General features: G+C 39.0%; 1 non-coding gene across 1 annotated transcript; it reads left to right on the forward strand.

Annotated features, from left to right (window-relative positions):
* Positions 1-5,616: 5,616 nt before the first annotated feature.
* On the forward strand, positions 5,617-5,720 carry LOC112793538 (small nucleolar RNA R71). Its single transcript, XR_003198227.1, has one exon. It is a non-coding gene; the product is annotated as a small nucleolar RNA R71 (small nucleolar RNA).
* The last annotated feature ends 1,424 nt before the right edge of the window (positions 5,721-7,144 follow it).

Consider the following 7,144-nt stretch of genomic DNA (forward strand, 5'->3'; position numbering starts at 1 on the left):
CCTCTCCATGATCAAGTGACCGAATAATGAAAGACTTAAAGTGGTCAAAAGATGTCTAATACAATAGATAAATGTCCTATATATACTAGACTAGCTTCTAGGGTTTACATGAGTAAGTAATTGATGCATAAATCCACTTCCGGGGCCCACTTGGTGTGTGCTTGGGCTGAGCTTGATGAATTCACGTGTAGAGGCATTTCTTGGCGTCAAACTTCAGGTTATGACGTGTTTTGGGCGTTCAACTCCGAATCATGACGTTTTTCTGGCGTTTAACTCCAGACAGCAGCGTGTACTTGGCGTTCAACGCCAAGTTACGTCGTCATTCTTCGAATAAAGTATGGACTATTATATATTGCTGGAAAGCTCTGGATGTCTACTTTCCAACGCCGTTGAGAGCGCGCCAATTGGAGTTCTGTAGCTCCAGAAAATCCATTTCGAGTGCAGGGAGGTCAGAATCCAACAGCATCAGCAGTCCTTTTGTTAGCCTTCTTCAGAGTTTTGCTCAAATCCCTCAATTTCAGTCAGAATTTACCTGAAATCACAGAAAAACACACAAACTCATAGTAAAGTCCAGAAATGTGAATTTAACATCAAAACTAGTGAAAACATCCCTAAAAGTAGCTTAAACTTACTAAAAACTATATGAAAACAATGCCAAAAAGCGTATAAATTATCCGCTCATCACAACACCAAACTTAAATTGTTGCTTGTCCCCAAGCAACTGAAAATCAAATAGGATAAAAGAAGAGAATATACTATAAAGTCCAAAATATCAATGAATATTAATTTAATTAGATGAGCGGGACTTGTAGCTTTTTGCTTCTGAACAGTTTTGGCATCTCACTTTTTCCTTTGAAGTTTAGAGTGATTGGCTTCTCTAGGAACTTAGAATTTCAGATAGTGTTATTGACTTTCCTAGTTATGCATGTTGATTCTTGAACACAGCTACTTTATGAGTCTTGGCTGTGGCCCTAAGCACTTTGTCTTCCAGTATTACCACCGGATACACAAATGCCACAGACACATAACTGGGTGAACCTTTTCAGATTGTGACTCAGCTTTGCTAAAGTCCCCAGTTAGTGGTGTCCAGAGCTCTTAAGCACACTCTTTTGCTTTGGATCACGACTTTAACCACTCAGTCTCAAGCTTTTCACTTGGACCTTCATGACACAAGCACATGGTTAGGGACAGCTTGATTTAGCCGCTTAGGCCTGGATTTTATTTCCTTGGGCCCTCCTATCCATTGATGCTCAAAGCCTTGGATCCTTGCTACCCTTGCCTTTTGGTTTTAAGGGCTATTGGCTTTTTCTGCTTGCTTTTTCTTTCTATTTTATTTATTTATTTTTTCGCCACTTTTTTTTTTCGTTTTCACTGCTTTTTCTTGCTTCAAGAATCAATTCATGAATTTTTCAGTTCATCAATAACATTTCTCTTTGTTCATCATTCTTTCAAGAGCCAACAATTTTAACACTCATAGACAACAAGATCAAAAATATGCACTGTTCATTCATTCATTCAGAAAACAAAAATTATTGCCACCACATCAATATAATTAAATTAAATTCACTAATAATTTCGAAAATTATGTACTTCTTGTTCTTTTGAATTAAAACATTTTTCTTTTAAGAGAGGTGAAAGACTAATGGATTTTATTCATAGCTTTAAGGCATGGTTTACACACTAATGATCATGAAGTAGAAACACAAAAACATAGACAAACATAATACTTTAAAAACAAAAAACAGAAAGAAAATAAAGAACAAGGAATGAATCCACCTCTAGTGGCGTCTTCTTCTTGAAGGACCAATGATGTTCTTCAACTCTTCTATGTCCCTTCCTTGCCTTTGTTGCTCCTCTCTCATAGCTCTTTGATCTTCTCTTATTTCTTGGAGAGTGAGGGCGTGTTCATGGTGTTCCACCCTTAGTTGTTCCACGTTTTGGCTCAAGTCTTCTAAGGAGGTACTGAGTTGCTCCCAATAGTTGTTGGGAGGAAAGTGCATTCCATGAGGCATTTGTTGATGAACTTCCTCATGTTCTCCTTGGGGGCCGTGAGGGACTTCCCTTGTTTGCTCCATCCTTTTCTTGGTGATGGGCTTGTCTTCTTCAATGGAGACATCTCCATCTATGATAACTCCAGCTGAATAACATAGATGGCATATGAGGTGGGGGAAGGCTAGCCGTGCCATGTATGAAGGCTTGTCAGCTATTTTGTAGAGTTCATTGGCTATGACTTCATGAACCTCTACTTCCTCTCCAATCATGATGCTATGAATCATGATTGCCTGATCCACAGTAACTTCAGATCGGTTGCTTGTAGGGATGATGGATCTTTGGATGAACTCCAACCATCCTCTAGCTATAGGCTTGAGGTCCAGTCTTCTTAGTTGGACTGGTTTGCCTTTGGAGTCTACTCTCCATTGGGCGCCTTCCACACAAATGTCCATTAGGACTTGGTCCAACCTTTGATTGAAGTTGACCCTCCTTGTGTAGGGGCGTTCATCACCTTGCATCATGGGTAGATGAAACGCCAATCTCACATTTTCCGGACTGAAATCTAAGTATTTCCCCCGAACCATTGTGAGATAGTTCTTTGGATTCGGGTTCATACTTTGATCATGGTTCCTAGTGATCCATGCATTAGCATAGAACTCTTGAACCATCAATAATCCGACTTGTTGCATGGGGTTGGTTATGACTTCCCACCCTCTTCTTTGGATCTCATGTCGGATTTCCGGATACTCATTCTTTTTGAGCTTGAAGGGGACCTCAGGGATCACCCTCTTCTTTGCCACAACATCATAGAAGTGGTCTTGGTGGCTCTTGGAGATGAATCTCTCCTTTTCCCATGATTCGGAAGTGGAAGCTTTTGCCTTCCCTTTTCCTTTTCTTGAGGAAACTCCGGTCTTGGGTGCCATTGATGGTGAATGAAAAATAAAAAGCTAGGCTTTTTACCACACCAAACTTAAAATTTGCTCGTCCTCGAGCAAAAAGAAAAGAAGAGTAGAAGAAGAAGAAGAAGAAAATGTGAGTAGAGAGGGAGAAGGGGGGTTCGACTATGTAGAGAAGAAGGGGTTATGTTGTGTGAAAATGAAGAAGAAAAGGGAGGTATTTATAGGGAGGGGGGAGGGTTAGGTTTCGGCCATTTTGGGTGGGAATGGGTGGGAAATTGAATTTGAATGTAATGGGGGTAGGTGGGGTTTATGGGGAAGAGGAGGTTGATGTGAATGGTGCATGGGGTAATTGGGAAGAGAAATTGATGTGATTGGTGAAGGTTTTTGGGAAGGGTGACATTGAGAATGAGATTTGGATTAGGAGAGTGTGAATAGGATTAAAAGAAAAGGTAGGTGGGGATCCTGTGGGGTCCACAGGTCCTGAGGTGGGGATCCTGTGGGGTCCACAGGTCCTGAGGTGAAAAGAAATACCATTCCTTCACCCTATAGGCGTGTAAATTGCCTTCATGCACCATTCTGGCGTTCAAACGCCCATTGGTGCATGTTCTGGGCGTTAAACGCCCATGTGATGCTTGATTCTGGCGTTGAACGCCAGTTTCAAGCTTGTTTCTGGCGTTCAGCGCCAGATTGTCCTCTGCGTGCGCATCCTGGCGTTAAACGCCAGGATGTTGCTTGTTTTGGGCGTTCAGCGCCAGGAAGATGCTCTGTTCTGGCGTTGAACGCCCGCCAGATGCATCTTCTGGGCGCTGAACGCCGGCCCGTGCGTCCTCCAGGGTGAAAAATTTTTTTCTTCTGTTTTTGACTCTGTTTTTAATTTTTTTGATTTTTTCGTGACTCCTCATGATCATGTACCTAATTAAACACAAAAATAACAAAGAAACAAAATAAAATAAAATTAGATAAATAAAATTGGGTTGCCTCCCAACAAGCGCTTCTTTAATGTCAATAGCTTGACAGTGGCTCTCATGGAGCCACAGAGCAATCAAGTCAATGTTGTCTAGTCCCAACACCAAACTTAGAGTTTGGATATGGGGTTTGAACACCAAACTTAGAGTTTGGTTGTGGCTTCACAACACCAAACTTAGAGTTTGACTGTGTGGGCTCTTCTTGACCTTGAACTGAGAGAAGCTCTTCATGCTTACTCTCTTTTGTCACAGAGGGATTGCCATGTGCTTGAAACACAAGGTATTCTCCATTTAATTGAAGGACTAACTCTCCTCTGTTGACATCTATCACAGCTTCTGCTGTGGCTAGGAAAGGTCTTCCTAGGATGATGCATTCATCATCTTCCTACCTAGTATCTAGGATTAGGAAATCAGCAGGGATGTAAAAGTCTTCAACTTTTATAAGCACGTCCTCTACTATCCCATGAGCTTGTCTCACTGACTTATCTGCCAATTGCAGTGAGAACAAAGCAGGTTGCACCTCAATGATCCCTAGCTTCTCCATTACAGAGAGTGGCATAAGGTTTATCCCTGACCCAAGATCACACAGAGCTTTTTCAAAGCTCATGGTGCCAATGGTGCAAGGTATTAAGAACTTGCCAGGATCTTGTTTCTTTTGAGGTAGAGTTTCCTGAATCCAAGTTTCTAATTCATTAATGAGCAAGGGAGGTTTACTTTCCAAAGTCTCATTACCAAACAGCTTGGCATTCAGTTTCATGATAGCTCCTAGATATTGAGCAACTTGCTCACTAGTCACATCTTCATCCTCCTCAGAGGATGAATAATAGTCAGAGCTCATGAATGGCAGAAGGAGATTTAGTGGAATCTCTATGGTCTCTGTGTGAGCCTCAGATTCCTCAGGATCCTTATTAGGAAGCTCCTTCTTGCTTGGAGGACGTCCCAGGAGTTCTTTCTCACTAGGATTTTCGTCCTCTTCCTCCTTTGTGCTTTCGGCCATGTTGACTAAGTCAATGGCTTTGCACTCTCCTTTTGGATTCTCTTCTGTATTACTTGGGAGAGTACTGGGAGGAGTTTCAATAACTTTCTTACTCAGGTGGCCTACTTGTGCCTCCAAATTCCTAATGGAGGATCTTGTTTCATTCATGAAACTGAAGGTGGCCTTTGACAGATCAGAGACTATATTAGCTAAATTAGAATTATTTTGTTCAGAGTTCTCTGTCTGTTGCTGAGAAGATGATGGATATGGCTTACTATTATTCAGCCTATTGCGTCCACCATTGTTAAAACCTTGTTGAGGTTTTTGTTGATCCTTCCAGGAGAAATTTGGATGATTTCTCCATGATGGGTTATAGGTATTTCCATATGGTTCACCCAGATAATTAACCTCTGCCATGGCAGGGTTCTCAGGATCATAAGCTTCTTCAGAAGCTACCTCTCTAGTACTGTTGGTTGCATGTTGCAATCCATTCAGATTTTGAGAGATCATGTTGACCTGTTGAGTCAACACTTTGTTCTGAGCCAGTATGGCATTCAGAGCATCAATTTCAAGAACTCCCTTCTTCTGAGGGACCCCATTATTCACGGAATTCCTCTCAGAGGTATACATGAACTGGTTGTTTGCAACCATGTCAATGAGTTCTTGAGCCTCTTCAGGCGTTTTCTTCAGGTGAATAGATCCACCTGCAGAATGGTCCAGTGACATTTTCGAAAATTCAGAGAGACCATAATAGAATATATCTAATAGGGTCCATTCTGAAAACATGTCAGATGGACATCTCTTGGTCAGCTGCTTGTATCTTTCCCAAGCTTCATAGAGGGATTCACCATCTTTTTGTTTGAAAGTTTGAACATCCACTCTCAGCTTGCTCAGCTTTTGAGGAGGAAAGAATTTATCTAAGAAGGCAGTGACCAGCTTATCCCAGGAGTCCAGGCTATCCTTAGGTTGTGAATCCAACCATATTCTAGCTCTGTCTCTTACAGCAAAAGGGAAAAGCATGAGTCTGTAGACTTCAGGATTAACTCCATTCGTCTTTACAGTATCACAGACTTGCAAGAATTCAGTTAAAAATTGATAAGGATCTTCAGATGGAAGTCCATAAAACTTGCAGTTTTGTTGCATTAATGCAACTAGTTGAGGCTTAAGCTCAAAGTTATTGGCTCCAATGGCAGGAATGGAGATGCTTCTTCCATCAAACTTGGATGTTGGCTTTGTGAAATCACCAAGCATTCTCCTTGCATTATTATTATTATTATTTTCGGCCATCTCCTTCTCTTGTTCGAAAATTTCTGAAAGGTTGCTTCTGGATTGTTGTAATTTAGCTTCTCTTAATTTTCTCTTCAGAGTCCTTTCAGGTTCTGGATCAACTTCAACAAGAGTGCCCTTTTCCTTGTTCCTGCTCATAAGAAAGAGAAGAAAACAAGAAAAGAAAAAGGAATCCTCTATGTCACAGTATAGAGATTCCTTTATGTTAGTAGAAGAAGAAAGAGGTAGAAGAATGAAGGAGGAGGTTCGGTTTATGGATGAAGAGAGGTGGAGAGAAGTGTTAGTAATTAAATAATTAAATAAAAGAAGAAAAGAGAAGAGAAATTCGAAATTAATTTTTGAAAAAGGGGTTAGTATTTTCGAAAATTAAAGATAAAATATAATTAAAATTAAAACATGAAACAATTAGTTAATTAAAAAGAATTTTTGAAAAAGGGGTGAGATATTTTCGAAAATTAGAGAGGAGAAAGTAGTTAGTTGGTTTTGAAAAAGATAAGAAAGAAACAAAAAGTTAGTTAGTTGATTGAAAAAGATCTGAAATCACATTTTGAAAAAGATAAGAAGATAAGAAAAAGATAAGATATTTTGAAATCAAATTTTGAAAAAGATAAAATTCTTGAAAAAGATAAGATGAAAGATAAAAAGATATATTTTGAAAAAGATATTCTGAAAAAGATTTAATTTTAAAATTGACTTAACTAACAAGAAATTACAAGATAAGATTCTAGAATTTAAAGATTGAACCTTTCTTAACAAGAAAGTAACAAACTTCAAATTTTTGAACCAATCACATTAATTGTTAGCTAATTTTTCGAAAATTGGATAAAAAGATAAGAAAAAGATTTTGAAAATATTTTGAAAAATATTTTTGAAATTTTCGAAAATAAAAAAAAATGAAAAAGATATGATTTTTGAAAAAGATTTTGAAAAGATAAGATTTTTAAAATTGAAATTTTGACTTGACTTGTAAGAAACAACTAATTTTTTAAAAATTTTTGACCAAGTCAACCCAAAAATTCGAAATT

Source organism: Arachis hypogaea, chromosome 3 (assembly GCF_003086295.3).
Source record: "Arachis hypogaea cultivar Tifrunner chromosome 3, arahy.Tifrunner.gnm2.J5K5, whole genome shotgun sequence".
NCBI classification, from domain to species: Eukaryota; Viridiplantae; Streptophyta; class Magnoliopsida; order Fabales; family Fabaceae; genus Arachis; species Arachis hypogaea.